The sequence below is a fragment of the Mastigoproctus giganteus genome, chromosome 8 (assembly GCF_048544385.1).
Source record: "Mastigoproctus giganteus isolate SK-2022 chromosome 8, ASM4854438v1, whole genome shotgun sequence".
NCBI lineage: Eukaryota > Metazoa > Arthropoda > Arachnida > Uropygi > Thelyphonidae > Mastigoproctus > Mastigoproctus giganteus.
Genome location: NC_143582.1, coordinates 5910045 through 5931679, shown reverse-complemented (window position 1 = coordinate 5931679; position 21635 = coordinate 5910045). Strand labels below are relative to the sequence as shown.

The following is a 21635-nucleotide window of genomic DNA, read 5'->3' as shown; positions in this document are numbered from 1 at the left end:
CTGCAGTGCTTCTTTAACCAGTGCCTCCATTAATTTTCCTGGAACCGAAGTTAAACTAACAGGTCTATAATTACTTGTGTCAGCATTTGATCCTCCTTTGTGAATTGGGGTTACATTTGCACATCTCCAGTAGCTATGGGTACCTCCTATGGGTACCTCCCCTGAGTCCAAAGAAGCTCTCATAATTATGGCTAGGGGTTTGCTTACTTCCTTTGCTGCCTCCTTTAATATAACTGGATAGATCCCATCCACCCGGGTGCCTTTTTTATGTTTATCCTCAACAATTTCTCCTCCACTTTCCTCTCAGTTATTAGAAAATCATCTAGCTCACTGCCAATGTTTACTTCACCTACTACATTCCCCTTCCTGAATAACTCCTCATGTGTGAATGTAGATGCAAAATACTCGTTTAGATTGTTAGCCACCTGAGCAGGATCCTCAACTGTTGAACCATCAACATCCAGTGGACCAATCTGATTCATCCCTTTCCTTCTTGAGTTTAAATAGGTAAAGAACTCTTTTCTGTTTTTCTTTGCATCCTTTGCCAAGGATTTCTCATCTGCCTTTGCCTGCCTAATCTCCTTTGTGACTTGGTTACAGACCAACTTATATCTATCGTAGGCTTCCATGATAGATACATACAAATTAATTCCCATTAATTTGTATGTATCCCATGCATATTTTTTTCTCTGCCATATGTCTCATTAGTTCATCTGACAACCATTTAGGCCTGAACCTTGAACAATATTTCTTGGTTGGTATGGTATGTAAAGCCTGGTAGCTTCCAAGATTAGTTCCTTGAATGCTTCCCATTTTGAATTTGCTGTTGGTAACATCATCAGTTGGTCCCACTGTATAGAATTTAAATACTGTCTCAGCCCATCATAGTCGCCTTTACGAAAGCAAAAACCCTTCCCTTTACCTCTGATGGTAGTTACCTCCTTGAGTAAATCCCACTTCAGCACACTGTGATCACTGCCACCTAGTGGTTCCTTTATCTGCAGATTCTTAATGCATGAAGAATCACTACTGATAATCAGATCAAGAGTATTACTCCCTCTAGTTGCCTCCCGAACATGCTGGTGTAGAAAACAATCATCCAATAAATCCACAAAAGCCTTGCTAGTGTGTGAGTGACCAACCCAGAATTTCCAGTCAATATCTGGGAAATTAAAATCCCCATTATAAGACTCTCTGATTTACTGGCCCATTCTATTTCCCTGTACAGTATCTTATTATACTCATCAGAGTCATTAGGCCTATAGCACACTCCTACTCTCAATTTTGATTTACCCATGCTTATGTCACACCAAACTGACTCGACACTGCCCTGTCCATCGATGTCAACTGGCTTCACTTCCTTCGATTTTATGTGTTTTTTAACTAATAGCATAACCCCTCCTCCCTTTCTATCCTGTCTATCCTTTCTGTAGATGTTGTACTCCCCAAATTCCAGTTCTGCATTCCTTATATCTGTGTGACACCATGTCTCTGATATCCCAACAATATCTGCCTTAGATGTTTTGAGCAAAACCTCAAATTCATCAAATTTATTTACTAAACTCCTAGCATTGGTGTACACGCAAGTATACATGCACCTGTTTCTATTCTTAGCTACCCTAACACAACCCATGTGTTTACTTGTACCGCAATGACTTCCAGCAGTCTCTGAAATATCCTGCATATTGTTTTTCAGGCTTCTGCTCATTCCAATAGAAGCAGTGCAAGAATCTCTTTCACCTCTGCCAGTGGCTACTGTTAATCTATTTGTCTTTGTCTCCCCCCAAGCTAGCAGTTTTCCGACCCACCTAACACTGCCTCGATAGCATCAGCAAATATTCTTGCACCCTTTCTATTTAAGTGTATCCCATCCCTGTAGAAGCAACCTCTCCTGTTAAGAAGTACAGTACTGTTAATCTCTTAGTCTATGTATCCCCCCACCTAACATTGCCTCAATAGCATCAGCAAATATTCTTGCACCCTTTCTATTTAAGTGTATCCCATCCCTGTAGAAACAGTCTCCCCTGTTAACAAGCACAGACCAGGCTGAGAAAAATTCTACCCCTTGAGCCTTGCACAATCTCTCCAGGGCAGAATTGCATACATTTTCAAATTCAACCCCAGTTCACAGCTTTTTTTTAACAGTGACCTGTACTTATTAAATAATTCGACCGGTCTCCTACTCTTAATATCATTAGTGCCAACGTGTACAACAATATCATGCTTTGTGCCCTTAAAAGATATCTGCTCTACAACATCATCAACCTTTGCCCCTGGCAGACATACACTGGTCCTGTTCCATCTATCATTTTTACACAATATGTTCCCTGTTTCTCTGACACCGACAACTACTAGTTCCTATATGACCAGCACATTCTGCCTGAAATGATTTTGTGTCTTTTACAAGTCACAAAATCATTTCTCCATTCAAACCTTGAAATGACTCCTTGGAACCATCTTCTCATTGAGAAAAACCTTATCCTCTTTAAAATTATCATTGGATAAATTGATCAACAGCCAAGGACTACAAGATTTACAGAACCAGATGGATGTAATTTGTGAAGAGCCTTGCCAGTTTTTGCGTTATGTCTCTTCCTCCCAATTTTAACAACTGTACAGTAACTTCATCTTCCCCCGGGGCTTTCTGATTCTTCATTTTCTTCAATGCATGTTCTACCTCATCAGGAAGAATATTGGGTATGTCGTATGTGTTGCTACTTTGCAAGCCATCTTCCCCACTGCTGGCATCGTTCCCCTGCTCCTTGTATAATTCTCTATAGTAGTCTTCTGCTATTTGAATTATGCCTTCTCTGCTGTTTATAAGTACACCATCGCTATTCTTCAGTTTCAGTAGGCGCCTCCGTAGCCAGGTGGGAAGGAGTAGCAGTGCGTAGCACATGCTTCTTGATTAGACCGGGGTTCGAGCCCGTCACCACCAAATACGGAGGATGCGGAAAGGTCACGGAATGACCACCGCATATCCCGGGAGCAATATGGCCTTAGTTGCTAATGCTCCTAAAAACCAAATAACAAACTAACAAACAAACAGTTTCAGTATCATTTGTCTTTCTGTATTACTGCTCATGGCTGCTGATTTAAATCCTTTGTTTTCCCTTAATGCTTGTTCTACTTGTCTTGTGTTAAATCTTCTTATGTCCTCTCTGAATCTCTTTCTAATGGCTTTGCTTAACTCAGTATACTCAAATTTTCTCCCTCTCAGTGTTTTTCATGCTTTTCATTTGTCGTCTTCGGTTCATCATAAGTGTTCTTGACTAATTTTTTCTTCTTTGGATTTCTTTTTCCCTATAGGTTTCTTGGGCTTTATCACTTTCAAAAAGTTGTAATATTCCTCGTCGATATCTTGGTCCTGAGCAGTCTGCAGAAGCTCAAACTTGTTCCTAAGTTCTAGTACATACTGCTTTTTCTCCTCTTCTGTTATCTCAAAGACCTTTGTATTATTTGCTCGAGTCAGTTTTTTCCTTTCCTTTCCTACATCTATATCAAGTGTACATCTTACCATTCTGTGATCACTTCCAACATTTACCTTATTCAGGACGGTAACATCATTCACAATATATCTTCTGTTAGTGAGGATGAAGTCAATTTCATTAGTAGTTAATCCATTTGGACTCTTCCATGTCCACTTTCTGTTCACCCTTTTCTTGAAAAAAGTGTTGATTACTGACAGTCCTTGAGATTCTGCAAATTCCACAAGTCTTTCACCTCTTTCATTTCTTTCACCAATTCCAAAATTTCCTATAGTTCCCCTTTCTGCGCTGTTTTGTCTTTTTCCAACCTTAGCATTGAAGTCCCCCATAATAATAGTGTAGTGAGTTTTCTGCTCATCTAGAAGACTCTCAATTTCGGTGTACATTTCTTCGACCTCTCCATCATCATGGCTCGATGTTGGTGCATAAATCATTATAACCTTTAGCTTGTACCTCTTAGAAATCTTGAGTATTAGTCTTGACACCCTTGGTAATGTACTTTTGAATTCCAAAATGTTGTTTTTAAAATCTTTATGGACCAGAAATCTAACTCCACCTTCACTCCTTTCACTGTTTCCATTGGTGTACAGCAGATTTCCACTTGATAAACATATAAGTGATTCATTTCTTCTTCTTGTTTCAGCCAAACCAATGATATTCCAATTCACATTTTCTAATTCCTTTTCCAGCTCTAATATCCTATCTTCACCGATGAGTGATCTTACGTTATAACAGGCCAGGTTCAGTTTCCGTGCATGGCAGCCTGGTCGTACCCAGAGATTCTTAGCACCCTCTGCTTCCACTCTGATCCTCTCACTGCCGTAAGAGGGAGAGTTAAAGCTGCTGGGGACTGAGGGCCATTTGTTTCGTCGTGCTGTCATTTGCTGGGGTGTTTGGTCTTTTCCTCCTCACGCTGACCAGGCGTCTTGAAGAGAACCACTCTACACGTTCGTTGCCACCTAAGTGACGTAACGGGGCTTACCATCGAGAAGGTGTGCATGAGTGGATTTTAGGGAGGCAGGCCAACTGGACTTCTCCTAAATCTTCTGTAATAAAGAGATATTGGATCCTGATGGATCCAATATCTCTTTATTACAGAAGATTTAGGCTGAGTGTCTGATAACACACAGGATACCTGTTCCCCTCTAAGCCCCTACAGGGTATATGGCATCAACGCATGCCTTTCTCAAAAGTTTTTCTAATATGTAAATCATCTGTAATTACAATGACACTAATTTCATATGGCTCAGCCTCACTTGTACAACCTCTTGTCAGCATGAAGGGTCTTTCTTCATTAAAGACCGATGTAAAGTACCTATTCAATTCATCTGTAACATCAGCTGGGTTATCTAAGACTTTCCCAAATCCAATGCATAAGGGTGTGATCTGATTCGCTTTCTTCATTGTATTCACATACATGAAAAATTCCTTGGCCTCCCTGACCTTATTTGTGGTACTATTATAGATCAACTTGTTCTTGTTGTAGGCTTCAGTAATTTTCATCACTCTGTAGCTGTCCCATGCTATCTTTTTTTGCCCTATTTGACCAGCCAGCCAGATTTTTGCCATAATTCCAATGTATTCACCATCCCTTGGTAATCCACCCAATTCATAGATGCCATATAGTGCCTAAACTGTCAAAGTCCTCTCTTCTGAAGTTAAAACCTGTGCCTTTACCTTTAACTATTGCAACATCTTTCTTCATCTTCCAACTGATGATTGTGTGATCACTTCCACACAATGGCTCCTGTACTTTAAGCCCTGTGATGTCATCTAATGAGTAATGATGAGATCAAGAATATTTTCACCCCTAGTACTTTCTCTAACATGCTGGTACAAATAATAATCATCCAGTTTAATAAAAGTTTTTCCCCATGATGAGTTTCCCTCCAACTTATTCCAATTAATCTAGGGCAGATTAAAGTCCCCCATAATAAGACATTCACGCTTGCTTGCCCATTCCATCTACACATAAAGACTTTCTCTCGTCATTGTTCTTCACAATATTTTGTCTGTAGATTACTCCCACTCTCGTTGCTTCCAACCTTTACTCCCACTCCTATTCTTTTGCTTCTAACTAACTCACACCACACAGATTCGAAATTAGCATTAGCATTTAGCATTAGTAGAGGCATTTGATGCAAGAAAGCAAGCTTATGCAGCATCAGCCAAAAAAAAAAAAAAAAAAAAAAAAAGTAACATAAATAAATAAAAATAACCACTTCCACTTCACCCCTCTGTTCGTTCGAAATACCTGTCCAGCTGAGCCTTAAACTTATTTAGGCTATCAACTTCCACGACAAGGGATGGAAGTCTGTTCCACCCACCAACCACCCGCTGGCTAAAGGCAAATTTCCGCACATCTATCCTACATCTGTCTTTCCTCAATTTGAATTTATGCCCTCTCAGGTGATTTTTCTGAGCTAGAGGAAGAATCCCATCAGCATTGAGCATGCTCAAACCATTCAAGGCTTTGTACACCTCTATCAGATCACCCCGCTGGTGCCTAGTTTCCAGACACTGTAATTTGCAAAACTTAAGCCTTTCTTCGTAAGAGAACCCCTTTGTCCCATTCACCAATCTAGTTGCCCTTCTCTGTACTCGTTCCAGCAGCTCTACATCCTTCCTGAAATGAGGCCTCCAGGCCTGTATACAGTACTCTAGGTGTGGCCTGACCATTGCCTTATACAAGGGAATAATCACCTCCTTATCCCTGCTAGAAAAATTCCTATATATCATTGACAATACACCATGAGCTACTCTTGCAGCTCGTCTGCACTGCTCAGAGAACTTCATATCTGCCTGCACCACCACCCCCAGGTCCCTTTCATTCTCTACCACTGTCAGTGTAGTACCACAGAGTTGATACGTTGCTCTGGGGTTGCTGTTTCCCATATGTAGTACTTTACATTTGTCAATGTTAAACTTCATTTGCCACCTCGAAGCCCATCTGCTCAACCTTTCCAAATCCTGTTGCAGCAGCATAGTGTCAGTAGTGTCCTTGACAACCCTGCCAACCTTCGTATCGTCTGCAAACTTGGACATTAAGCCTGATATACCATCATCAATATCATTTATAAATACAGAAAACAATAAAGGCCCCAATACTGAACCCTGAGGGACTCCACTAATAACATTAGTCCACGATGAGCAGTGTCCATTGATTACCACTCTCTGTCTTCTCCCCCTCAACCACCCCTTTATCCATAGCAGCAACTTGCCTCCAATGCCACACTGCTCCAATTTGTGCAGCAGTCTTCCATGTGCAACAGTATCAAAAGCCTTTCTAAGATCCAAGTATATAATATCAAAGTTATTCCCTGCATCCAGTTCTTTTGTGACTGCATCATAGTATCCAATCAAATTGGTCAGGCAAGACTTCCCCTTAACAAAACCATGCTGTGTCCTAGCTATAACTGAAGTCTTGTCTAGATGATCCTGCAGTGCTTCTTTCACCAGTGCCTCCATTAATTTTCCGGGAACAGAAGTTAAACTCACAGGTCTATAATTACTTGTGTCAGCCTTTGATCCCCCTTTGTGAATTGTGGTCACATTTGCACATCTCCAGTCAATGGGTACCTCCCCTGAGTCCAAGGAAGCTCTCATAATTATGGCTAAGGGTTTGCTTACCTCCTTTGCTGCCTCCTTTAATATAACTGGATAGATCCCATCCACCCCAGGTGCCTTTCTTGTGTTTATCTTCAACAATTTCTCCTCCACTTTGCTCTCAGTTATTACAAGATTCTCTAGCTTACTGCTAGAGTTGAATACACCTCTGGCATTCCCCTCGCTGAATAACTCCTCATGTGTGAATGTCGATGCAAAATATTCATTTAGTTTGTTAGCTACCCGAGCAGGGTCATCAACAGTTGACCCATCGATCTCAAGTGGACCAATCTGATTCATCCCCTTCCTTCTAGAGTTTACATAAGTAAAGAACTCTTTGCTGTTTTTCTTCGCATCCCTTGCCAAGGATCTCTCGTAATCTGCCTTCGCCTGCCTAACCTCCTTTGTAACTTGGTTACAGATCAACTTGTATCTATCATAGGCGTCCGTGTCACGTGTTAATTTGTATGTATCCCATGCATTTTTCTTCTCTGCCATATGCCTCATTAGTTCATCTGACAACCATTTAGGCCTAAACCTTGAACAATATTTCTTAGTTGGTATGTAAAGCCTAGTAGCTTCCACGATAAGTTCTTTGAATGCTTCCCATTTTGAATTTGCTGTTGGCAATATCATCAGTTGATCCCACTGTATAGAATTTAAATACTGTCTCAGTCCATTGTAGTCGCCTTTACGAAAGCAATACCCCTTCCCTTTACCCCTAATGGTAGTTACCTCTTTGAGTAACTCCCACTTCAGCACACTGTGATCACTGCCACCAAGTGGTTCATTTATCTGCAGATCCTTAATGCATGAAGAATCACTACTGATAATCAAATCAAGAGTATTACTCCCTCTAGTTGCCTCCCGAACATGCTGATGTAGAAAACAATCATCCAATAAATCCACAAAAGCCTTGCTACTGTGTGAGTGACCAGCCCTCAAATTCCAGTCAATATCTGGGAAATTAAAATCCCCCATTATAAGACTCTCTGATTTACTGGCCCACTCTATTTCTCCGAACAGTTTCTTATTATACTCATCAGAGTCATTAGGCCTATAGCACACTCCTACTCTCAATTTTGATCTCCCAATGCTTATGTCACACCAAACTGACTCGACACTGCACTGTCCAGCGATGTCGACTGGCTTCACTTCCTTGGATTTTATGTGTTTTTTAACTAATAGCATAACCCCTCCTCCCTTCCTATCCTGTCTATCCTTTCTGTAGACATTGTACTCCCCAAATTCCAGTTCTGCATTTCTTATATCTGTGTGACACCACGTCTCTGAAATCCCCACAATATCTGCCTTTGATGTTTTGAGCAATACCTCAAATTCATCAAATTTATTTACTAAACTCCTAGCATTGGTGTACACACAAGTATACATGCACCTGTTCTTTTTCTTAGCTACCCTAACACAACCCATGTGTTTACTTGTACCCCAATGATTCCCAGCAGTCTCTGAAATATCCTGCATCTTATTTTCCAGGCTGCGGCTCATTCCAATAGAAGCAGTGCAAGAATCACTTTCACCTCTGCCAGTGGCTACTGTTAATCTATTAGTCCTTGTATCCCCCCAATCTAGCAGTTTTCCGACCCACCTAACATTGCCTCGATAGCATCAGCAAACATTCTTGCACCCTTTCTATTTAAGTGTATCCCATCCCTGTAGAAGCAGTCTCTCCTGTTAACAAGTACAGACCAGGCTGAAAAAAATTCTACCCCTTGAGCCCTGCACAATCTTTCCAGGGCCGAATTGATTGACAGGGCTCTCATCATATACTCCCTCCTATCGTGTCTGGGCAGAATTGCAGACACTTTCAATTTCAACCCTAATTCACGGCTTTTTTTCATCAGTGACCTGTACTTGTCAAGTAATTCCGCCGGTCTCCTACTCTTATGCTGAGACATATCTGTGACATAACCTATTCTATGCTGAGACATAACTTCAGACTCAGCGGAAGCTCTTTTCACACTCAGGCTGCTTTTGATAAGAAATATGACCCCCTCCACATCTATCTTTATTTAATACATTATACATACCATAGTGCAGGGATTGGCAACCTGCGGCTCTTTAACTTTTGGTCACATGTACGACAAGCAACGTATTTCATGTGAGCAAATATTTTCAAGCATTAACTATATTAAAAATAAATCAAGAAAGTGTCTAAACAATGCGAGCCTCTCAGCATGCTTAAAGATGAAAATTACGGAATACTTGCTTGATATTGAGACTCACTCAAGAAGTTCAGCAGCAAAAGTCACATTAATTCTTATCTAATTGGATGTTTGTTACGTGTTTTCAGTATTAATATATAACATTTCAAAGAAAATTTTTTTACTAAAACACCTTCCCACTCTATTCTATTTTTTAAAAAACTCCAACCCCCTCATCCCAGCTTGAGCTGAGGTGTGGCTCTTCGGATTCTTTTTTTTTTTTTATTAGATGAAAAATGGCTCTTCACTCAAAAAAGGTTGCCGACCCCTGCCATAGTGGAACTCATCATCACCAATATCTGGGTGGCACCATGTTTCTGCTAGCCCTATTGTATCAGCATTAGTTGTCCTAACCAGGAGTTCAAATTCAGCCATTTTATTGACAACACTCCTGACATTATTGTAGACACAGTTGAGACTAAGTAATCTTCTATAGTTTGCTACCATAACACACCCCTTGAAGTTATTTAGGTTTGTATCCCAAGCTTTATTTGCCCCCTCATTTGAAACATTGCTATCCTCAGAACGTCTTATCAGCATCAGGTGTTGTGGCAGCAAACAAGAATTCACAAGGTGAATACAGGTTTATCTGATGATATGGATCAAACATGGATCTAAATTACCTTCTCCCTAACTAGCAGGTTCCCTAAACCGTTAGGGTATCCTCAGTGATACTAACAAAAATGGCGCCTCCTTAGCCAGGTGTGAAGGAACAGCAGTGCTAGCACACGCTTCTTGATTAGACCGGGGTTTGAGCCCGTCACCACCAAATACGGAGGATGCGGAAAGGTCAGGGAATGACCACCGCATATTCCCGGAGCAATATGGCCTTAGTTGCTAATGCACCTGAAAACCAAACAACAACAACAACAATCCTGGCAAAAATGAATACCATCTCTACAAATGCAGGCCCCCCTGATAAAAATTCCTCCTCCCCGTAGAGTTTTGTAGATTCTCTCAAGTCTCAAGTTAATCCACAAAGCTTTCACCATATAATCCAGCCTATTGTGTCTGGGCAGAATTGCATACACATTCTGACCTCACAGATGCCAGAATGTGTATGCAGAATTGCATACACATTCTGGCATTTTTTCAGCATAGTCCTATATTTATCCACAGCTGGTCAGCTCATGTACGTTTAGTATTGTTAGTCCCCACATAAATAATAATTCTCTCTTTATCTCCCTTAAAATCTGACAATCTATGGTAACATCATCAATTGTTGCTCCTGGCAAACACACTGGTTCTGGACCACCTATTTTTATTACAAAAAATGTTACCCATTTTCCTGACAGTGGAGTCTCCCAATAAAACCTTCAACCAGAGCAGTCTGCACTGGTCTGTTCTTTTCTGTTCTTTTCTGAGTGATGCACACCGAATCGGGTGTGCATCACTCGACAGGTCAGAAGATACTTGAGTTCCTGATGAGCTCCCAGTTACATTTGTTTCTAGGGCTAGCACTCCTTTTTTTTTATTGACTCAAATTCTTCTCATAACGCTCCAGATTATTTCAGATTGGTACACTCCTTACATCGGTTGTAAATAAAAGAATAGCCAGATGAGCTAGGTCTGTCTACTAGCCCAGCCTCAGGATACATGCAACAAGGCATTTCCATTTGGGTCTTCATATTCCTGGACTTTGTATTTTAAGTGAATCTTATACAACCATAATTTAAGTAAAATTTAAACCTTACAAAGATTATGAAATTTAATTTTACAATATATTACAGAATTTATGTTAAAAAATATTTCAGAAATTAAACTGTTGACAAAACTTAAATCACTAAAGAAGTAGATTTAGGCAACCAAACGAAAGTACGAAATTCCCACCAAAATATTGCTAACAAAGGCTATTCGAATATTGAATGTAGGTTTCCAAATACTTTACAAATTTAAATTTACAGTATATTATGGAATTAAAATTAATACAGAGTATTACAGAAATTATACTGCTGACAAAACTTTTAACCAGTAGTGAAATAAATTTAAGCCATTCAGTGAAAGTTACGAAGTTCCTGCCAAAATATCGATACCAAAGACTATCTGAATAATAAGCTGTAGATTTTCAAATACTTATCTAAATACAAAAATAAACTACTCATGTGACTATGGGAATTCGCGGCGCCTCCGTAGCCACGTGGGCAGGAGCAGCAGTCCGTAAAACATGCTTCTTGATTAGACCGGGGTTCGAGCCCATGAGCACCAAATACGGAGGATGCGGAAAGGTCAGGGAATGACCACCGCATATCCCTGGAGCAATATGACCTTAGTTGCTAATGTTCCTAAAAACCAGAACAACAACAACGGGAATTCACATTATATATTAACTACAGTTTAGTATATTAAAATGGGGAAAAAAAAAAAATTGTTTCTAAAACTAATCTGCAATGAAGAGCTTCAGAAATGTGCAGCAACATCCTGTAGCCTCGATCCCCGATTCGATTTTATGTAGCATCAGCCAAAAAAATCCTCTCACATCATCTGTCCATCCCCTCCTGTAATTTGTCTAGTTCTTCCTTGAATTTATTCAAACTGCCCACTGGTGCAAGGCAAACTTCCTCACATGTATCCTACAACCATCCTTCCTCAGTTTGAGTTTATGTCCTCTCATGTGTAGTATGAGCAAGAAGAAGAATCAACATTGAGCCATCAACATTGAGCTTGCTTAATCCATTCAAAGTCTTAAAACATTTCAATCAGATAATCTTGCAGGTGCCTTGTCTCCAGACACTGTAATTTAAGAACTGAAGCCTGTCTTGGTAAAAGTATCCTTTCATTCCCTTCACCAATCTCATTGCCCTTCTCTGCACCTGTTCCAGCAGATTTAGAACTTCTTAAAATGATGCCTTCGGACATGTATGCAGTACTCAAGATGTGGCCAAACATTGCCTTATACAATGGTTTGGCCACAGGAAACACATCCTTATTCTTGGTAGCAAAGTTATATATAAAAAAGACCCAGTAGCATACCTTGATTACTGTCGTTTACCACTCTGCCAACCTTTGTATCATCTGCAAACTTAAACATTAAGCCTGATATACCTTCATCAATGTCATTAATGGGGGGGGGACTCTGCTAATAACATTAGTCCATGGAGAGCAGTGTCTTAATAACCACTCTAATTAACTTGCTACAGCATTAACACTGCTCTAATTTGTACAATAGTCTTTTATGTCCAACAGTATCAAAAGCTTTCCTGAAATCCGGGTATATATCAAAATTATTTTTTGTATCCACTTTCTTTGTTACTGCATCATAATACCCAATCAGATTCTTCAGACAAGATCTTCTCCCAACAAATTAATGCTGTGCCTCTTTAACCAGAGTCTCAACTATTTTCCCTGGAACAGAAGTTAAGTTAACAGGTTCCTAATTACTAATGTCACCTTTTGTTCCCCCATTGTGATTTGGGGATACATTAACACATCTCCAGTCCATAGGGACCTCTCCTGAATTCAAAGATGCTCTCATAATTATGACTAAGGGTTTACTTTGTCTCCTTTTCTGCCTCCTGTAATATAATTGGATAGATACATCTATCCCAGGTGTTTGTTTTTTTTTTTTTTTTTTTAATGTTAAGCTTCAAATTCTCTACCTCTTTCCTCTCAGTTAACACAAAATCATTTAGCTCCCTGTTAGATTTTGATGAACTTCTGGCATTCCACATCCTTAAAGGACTCCTCATACACAAACGTTGATGCAAAATAGCATCACCATTAAGTTTTACTGAATACATTTAAGCCTTGAACAATTCAGTCAGGTCTCTTCACAGTTGCCTAGTTTCTGAGTGCTGCAGTTTTCAGAAGTGAAGTCTTTTGTGGTGAGGGTACTTTTGTGTCCTTGACTGCCCTTCTGGTTACCCTTCTCTGCACATGTTTGTAAAGAACCACATCTTTCTTAAAATGAGCCTTCCAGGCCTGTATGCAGTATTCAAAGTGTGACACTGTGTGGGATAATCACCTCCTTGTCCCAACTGACAAAGTTCCTGTATATCATTGACATCACCCTGATGCTCAGAGAACTTCATATATGACTGCAATTACTTCTATGTCTCTTTCATTCTCTGCCACCTTGGGTGTGTACTACCTAATTGATATTTTATTCTGAGATCAAGTTTTGGATCGACTTCTGAGAGCCAGAACAAGATGTTTTAGTTCAATCAGAGAACTAGCCAGAACTATTCAGTCTCCACTTACCAAAAACTTGCGGAAATTATAGAGCTGCTTCTTAAAGTTATGTTAAATTGCCTTGGTTGTAAGACATAGATAGTAATAATAATAAGCAAGTTTAAAATACTACAAAACATTAACTGGACCCTTACCATTAACAGACTTGGGTAATCTTAAAATTTTATTTAAAAATAAAATCCATTCTTCAGTTTTAATTTGTTGAAAATAGATTAACTTTTTCATTCAAGTTTGGTGCACTGTTCAAATCGGCACTGCTCACTCTACAGTTCCTTTGCCTCATTTTGTCACTTCTGAAAAATGCCTATTGGCAACCTGCCAACTAGGCACTGACTGAACCACTTGGACCGAAATGTGGAACTGTGTGGCGCACAGTTCCGCCTACAGTTAAACTTGAAAGTTGAAAACGATTTAGTGTTTTTATTTGTTTATTATTGAAATGATTATTGGAAATAGAGGATGAATATACTATATGTGGGACCAGTTAATAAAAATATTTGTTGCCATTGCATTGTTCTTCAAAATTTTCATATAACTCCATTGACTGTATATTTAGATTTAAAAATCTGGGGGTGCTGCAGTTCCGCAGTGCCTACTAATGAGCCACCCCTGGTTGGAAGATAATGTTTTTATAAGAATACCTCAGTTGTTTTTTTTTTTTTTTATGTGAACCCCAAACACGAGAGGTATTAGAACCTATAGTACTTAGTACCGTGCTTGGGTACCTTACTTACTTTAAGTTTGTAACTGTTCTTTGAAATATGATAATTGTTTTGGGAAATTTTACTTGAGAATTTTCTTATAAAATTTTTGAATATTAAGTTTAAAAAAATTATTATCTGTTTTTTTTTTTGGTAAAAATTAAAACTTCTTTCACCTGTTTTTTTATTTATTTATCTTTTTCAGAGCTTCACAGAAAGCTTAAACATAAAATGTCTTTAATATGCATCTTGTGCTACACAACTGCCAGCTATTATTTAATATCCAGAGTAATTGGGAAACCCGGATTAATCTGTAAGTTATTCCTACTTTGCATTTCAGCTGTTATTCTGGATAAGAGATTTATAATCAAGAATCTGTTCATTAGCTGACTGACACTGCAGGCTCCTTCAAATTGATATTTTTATTTTTAAACAGTTGATGAATCCAGCATAAAAATGTGTAAAAGATTTGAAGATTATAGACCTCATTGAGTACACTTTTGCTGTATGTAATGTAAATTTAATAGGTATGTGTTTAAAAAAAAAACAAAAAGGTTTTAACATATTTGATTTTAAGAGTTAAACGAGAATGATAGCCTAATTGTAACATAGCTTTTTGTGATTTAGATCAATGTCCTTTGTAATGTGAATAATATATCATATTTATTAATTTGTACATTGATTATTAGATTTGGCTTTTTGATTTTACTAGAGGCCCTCTGCCAGTTTTAAAATTCCATTTGCTGTAATCTTTTTCTTATCTTCATTTGAAAAATTTTTTTTGTGTATATACATATAAAATTTTTGACATGATGCCGAACTCAAGATATGAAAATTGTCATAATTAATATATAGTCTTAGGTTCAGTTTGTTAATTTTCAGATAAATTATTTTAACATAATAATGTAAGCCAGTGAGTGATATTTACTCTTTGGTCTAAACTAAGTTCTTTCTCTGTTGATTTATTCAGTATTTGTTGTTTGCTATACCAACAGTTATATTATTGCAGAATTATTTCTTGTTTCTGTTTTCAGGCATGATTGTTTCTGTACGTGATGTCTTCCATTTCATTAGCAATGCATTTATAATAATGATATGGGTAAACAAAACTACATTTTCATATATGCATAGAAGTGATGCATTGTAAAATACTTTATTTCTTTAACTGAAGAATTTTTTTGTTTAGTAGATTTTGTTTGGAGTGCTGCTGATTTCATCATCGGGCCAGAATGATAAGGCCATCCTCTTAGTAGAAATGGTCTTTAATTTAATTCTCTGCTGTAACTCCATTCATATTTTCAAAATGTTATATATAGGCACATCAAGAAAATCTTCATTTCACTCACTTCACTTTCACATTTTGCAGGTTGAAAGTAAAGTGAATTATATCCAACAGTATCTTGCTCATTTAATTGATAGTAGTTTAATATGTTCAAGAACCATACTAGTGAATATTTAAACTTTCCTTGATTTTAATTACAGTTAACTGAGTAAAATAACATGCTTTTCTTATTCATCCTAATAAAAATATATCTATAGCATGAAATATTAGTGTTGTTTTCACATTGTCACTTTCAGGAGTAGTTTATTTTGCATTCTTTAATAAGGCTTTAGAGGATATGGTAGTAGGATTCCAGAATGAAAGTGCTGATTAATCTGTTTTACCAAGAATGTTTTGATTATGTTTTGTTTCCTCTGTGTGTGTGTATGTGTTACTGCAAGCAATATTCCAGATATTGTGTACAATTGATATATAATGCTCTACCTTAATATGGAGATATTCTTATAAAAGTATTAGTTGAAATACTTGTATGCCTCTGCATTGCTATTGGTTCAAGCCATGCACAGTTCAAATTATCTGCTTGACCATGCTTTGAGCATGAAATTTCTAACAGAATAATTAATTATTTTGTCAGAGATTTAAGCTGATAACATCAAGGATGACATCACTATACAGTGATGCAAAATTTATAGTATGTTAAGTATGTTATAGTATGTTAAATTTGTAGTATGTTAATCCTGACCACACTATTTGCAAAATAGTGTGGTCAGGATTAACATACTACAATAATGGACAAAAAAAAAATACAATATTCAAATATTAAATGAGGTGAAGGTACTGTTTCTACATGAAAAAGTTCAGTTAATTTTTTTACAGTTGTAAAGTATACATTAGCTCACATCTAGTATAATAACTTGCTAAACTCATTTGTTATGGAATACATTAAGCGGTGGCAGAATGATGCAAGGAAGCAGGCTTATATATATATATAAAAAATACTACTCACTTTATACATTTCAGTTTTCCAATTCATCTTTAAATGTATTTAAACTATCTGCTGCACAACACTTGTAAGTTTATTCCAGCAATCAGTTACTCTCTAACTGAAAGTAGATTTCAGCACATCTCTTCTGTAATAATTCTTTTTCAATTTAAATTTATGTCCCTTGTTGTTTGTATCATCTGAGAAAGAGTAAGAATGCCATCAGCATATAATTAACCCATTTAAATCCTTAAGCAGGTCAGTCAGATGCGGCGCCTCCATAGCCAGGTGGGAAGGAGCAGCAGTGCGTAGCACACGGTTCTTGATTAGACCAGGGTTCGAGCCCGTCACCACTTACGGAGGATGTGGAAAGGTCAGGGAATGACCACCGCATATCCCGGAGCAGTATGGCCTTAGTTGCCAATGCTCCTAAAAACCAAATAACATACATACATACAAATGCCTAGTTTCCAGAAATTACAGTTTACAGAACTCAAGTCTTTTTGATAAGAGTACCCTTCTATGTCCCCAAATAATCTTGTTGCTCTTCTTTTATCCATTCCAACAGAGCTACATCCTTCCTAAAGTGAAGCTTCCAGACGTGTATGCAGCACTCAAGATATGGCCTAATCATTGCTTTATGCAATGGGATAATGATCCCTTTGTACCTGCTGGAAAAATTCCTTTATATTAGGAATTTTGGGCAAATGATGTGATGGTGTTTTTTAACCGAAGTATAAACTTGCTTCCTTGCATCGCTTGCCAGTAGTAATACTAAACTGTGCAATCCCATTACCAGGCTAAAAATGGAACTTAGTTTTAGGCAAAATAAGAAGTTCAAATTAATTAAAATACCTGTAAATACTAAGTTAGAACATTGAAAACTTACAATTGAATACATTATAAGTGAATTATCGTGTTATTATGACATCATGAAAGTGATGTCATTGTACAATGCTTAGTGGGGAGATTGATGTAGTCCAGTTATAAGATTAACAAGATTATGGGGGCATGGGGATTAAGGCTGATTAAGACCACCATACAAGATAGTCTGATCAAAAGATTAGCATACAACAATAACAGAATACTTGATTGAAAGTTAATATATGAAGATATGTCGAGATCAGTATGAGGTAACTTTACAACTATTGATATAGAATTAACAGTGACTTCATGTTTTAGTTTGTCCTAATGATGTTGTAGTTGGTGTTGTGTTATATTTTCTTTGAAAATTTTTAACTCTTCTAGAACTAAACCACATTTTTAGCCTGATGATGAGATTACATAGTTCATCCAGAAATGTATCCTAACAGATTAGTTTAGCAATTTATTATAATGGATGCAGGTTAATATATGCTTGACAACCTGCAAAAATAAATTAAGCTTCCCTTCATTTTATATTTATGTATTCCACATATGTTCTTTATTCATAATGTTCAAATAATTTCTTGAATAAAGTTTAGTGCTAATTGTGGGATTTTTAAAGATATGAGTGAAGTACATTAGCTTAAGAACAGAGATAATATACCTACAACAAATGCATTATTCCCAAAATGTGCACTTCACTCAGAGCATGACTTGAGGGTAAGCAAACTGGGTTAGTTCCCATGGTGCTAGAATTGCAGGACCGCATTTAGTTTCATCACATATAGGGCTGATTCTAAAGGTATATAGTTGAATATTATAATTGGTTTTACAAGTTTTGTCTCCATGAAGAAAATTTAAAAAATGAATGCCAAATTTGTTTTTCTGCAGAAAATGCAAAATAAATTTTTGTAGTTGTTTAACTTATATTTTTTATCATCTTCCATAATCCACTGTGTCACCTCCTGAGGTGACATACAGGAGATATACCTTGCAGTGAGGTAACTTAAATTAGAGAAGCTTTGCTGTTTTGTGGGTGGTTGATTGCTGGAACAAACTTCCATCTGTCGTAGAAGTTGACAGCTTAAATAAATTCAAGGAGGAACTAGACAAACATCTGGAGTGAATGGATGGGTGAAATGGGAAGTTTTTTTTTTTTTTGGCTGAAGCTGTATAAGCTTGCTTTCTTGCATCATATGCCTCTACTAATGCTGTTTGTTGAAAAATTAATGCAAAGGAACGATGCATATATCATCAGCATAAAAGAAACTGCTAATTATAACCATGTATTCCTCATTTAATTCCTCTACTTCATTCATCTAAGTACTTATTAAAAAACGATATCTAAAGAATGGTTACTTATCATCACCTATACTTTACTTGCTTACTTTGCTTTGGTGTAGAGCTAAAATCCATTGTTATATTGAGTTCATTGGTATATTTATGGTAAATTATGCATACTATTGCTCATAAGGTTCAAGAACTAAGCTATTTATTTTCTCCCTTTCAAAAGTATTCAGTAATCACTAAAGAAAAATATGAGTCTAACTGACTCATATTTTGAGTCACTTAGACTCATAAGAAACCATTACAACTTGAACAGAACCTTATATGTTGGCGCATTTTTATTTTTACATCCGGTATTGTATTACATGCTTTTAGGATGTAAAAATAAAATTTAATAAAATGTATTACTACTCTGATGATATTTTTTTAATTACTAAACTACATACATTTAGAATTTTAAGAAGCTGGGACAAATAAATACTTCAGGAAATTAAAAATAAATAAATAAACATGGTCATATGTTTGGCCATGGCCAAATGAATAAGCATGGCCCACTTACCCAGCCCTTTTATTGGGGCTTAAATTTTTATAATGAACAAATATCTTAAATTATATTCTTCCCGGGTACACAAATGCGGTCTGTTTTGCATGACCACAAACGATAAAATTACTATTCTTTTATTTGAGAACAAAGAGAACAGGCCTGATAAGTGGCCATTTTACATGCATGACATCGGAGTCATGTGGACAGGTTCTTGGGTGTTGGCTCATTTTATTGGATTAAATTGTTTTTTCACATCCCACAACCATCCAGCGAAGTATCCTTTTGCTGAAGAATGTCCTTGGTATTGTGGCATATTAGATTTTTACAGGTTAGGTTAGGAAACATTCGAGTAATTGTATTGAGTGTTATTAATTTAATATCTCTTATATGAATTAATTACAAAGAAATTATATACTCGGGAATTTTTTTTGGCTGGTGCAGCATAAGCCACAGGCTTCCTTGCACCATATAGCTAATAATAATAATAATAATAATAAATAATAATAATGATTAAATATCACAGTATATACCTTTATCTGTACACTCTGTTTAGTGTAATTGAACCTATTCAGCTCTAATATTATGCTGGTTCCCTTATTATTGTACATTATGAGTTTAAACATTTCATTGGGCTTTATTTGCTTTGAGTTGCAACTTAATCATCAAATTTTTACTTATGATAGAACTTCTAGATCAGGGAGTTCTCTAACTCCTCTTATATCCATTGGGCTTTCAGCATATTCTGGAAGGGAAGATGGGCACAGCTATAAAAACATAAAATTGATCCATGGTGGGAGGGAAGATTTTTACAGATTTGTAGAGTTAGCAGCTGTTTACAGTAAAAATAACTCTCAGATCAAAGTAGAAAGTTATAATTTTTCTGATGGAAAAGAAGTGCTTTTGATATGCTTCTGCCAGAAAATGTCAACTGTAGGCCAGGAAAGGTTAAAGTCAAGGTAAATTTATTTTTAAATAAATGGTTTTTTTTTTTCCTTCTTGTTTTCAATTTTGTATTAAAGAATGGTTTTAAGGTAAAGCATCATATGTATGTCAGGCAGATGAATAACAACTTATGCAAATCACTGAGGTGTAAATTTCGGTTTTGATGATTTTTATTTCTTTCAACATCAATCTGTTCAGATTGTAATGGTTTCCCTGCAAAGTTAGCAAGTTTCTTTTTTAATCAAGGAATTAAATCCTTTTGTAAGAAAAATAACATGTCTCTTAAACTCTGAACAATGTTTTTCACCATTACTTTTGTCCCACTATATACATTTGTATTGCCTAGTTTAACAGCTCTCTGATCAAAAATATCATAGTTACACATTAATTCATTTAAACAGCTGATTAGCAAATTGAAGCTGTGAAAATAACTTGCATTTCTAAATATTGATTCGAAAATAACTGCCTTGTCAGTTCTGTTATTTCTTTATGCCTAACTCAACCCAAGTAAAAACTAATTTGTATTTGTTTGTTCATTTTTTTACTTATTCACTAATCTTTTGATATTTTTTCTTTCATATTTTTTCTGCCTTCATGAAATGTGTCACCCTAGGCTACAGCCTAGGTATCTCATATTACAGCCAAAATTTAACAGGTGGATGGCACTGCTGATTTCTCACAGTCTGAATGCAGTTCAAGCACCCTGTCACAGCTATAATCATCTCATTCTATCCAAGTGTTCTCAAATTAATGGCCTGAATACATTGAGTACACAATGTGAATTCATAATAACTGTGAATAAGCTACTAGAGAGTCATTCCAGTAGCAAACTAGAGAACAAATCTGTGCAGCATGAAGATGCCAACATCATATTTGGAACATGGCAATGTTATACAACCACATGTATAGTGTGAGAATTGATACAGCATTTATGCAGTTAAATGCTATCACGATTATTACAGAAGAATGGAAAATTGCATGGCAAAATATATCATTGGTTATCAAGAAAGCTGAAATAAAAAACCAGCAGTGTCTATCCATGTGAACTCTGGCCATAATATCATCCCTATGAATACACAAATGTTATCTGGCATTCACCATTCATAGTTCTTTCTCCCACTCTTTTCCTCTTGTATATTAGTGACCTTCTTCCATTGACTGGAAATCCTATCCATAGTTTTGCTGATGATAGCACATTGCATTCCACTTTCCAGTTTGAGAAACCTTGCCCTGCTCAAACAGCTTCAACTTCTCAAATATCCACTACCAATTCCTTAAACGCTGATCTGGTAATTTTCCAGTGGGTCAAAGATAACTTAGTTGATTTCAATCATTCTAAAACTCAGTCCTGTCGTATGTCTTGCAAAAAAGAATTCTTCTGATTCTATGCCTATCTTCAATTACACCCTGATTTCTAGGTAAGATCATATATCTCTATTGCAGATTACCCTGACTTCTAATCTCTCATGACATAAGCATATTACAAATATTGCTTCCTCTGCAGTCATAGTTTTGCTGATGATAGCACA

General features: G+C 36.9%; 1 protein-coding gene across 1 annotated transcript in view; it reads left to right on the top strand.

Moving 5' to 3' along the window:
• LOC150081223 (uncharacterized) overlaps positions 1-14532 on the top strand; it is a 162167-nt gene extending 147635 nt beyond the window's left edge. Inside the window, exon 7 of the mRNA XM_090378899.1 lies at positions 14411-14532. The gene's annotated coding sequence lies outside the window, so the exon portion shown is untranslated. The remainder of the gene's footprint in view (positions 1-14410) is intronic.
• Positions 14533-21635: the final 7103 nt, after the last annotated feature.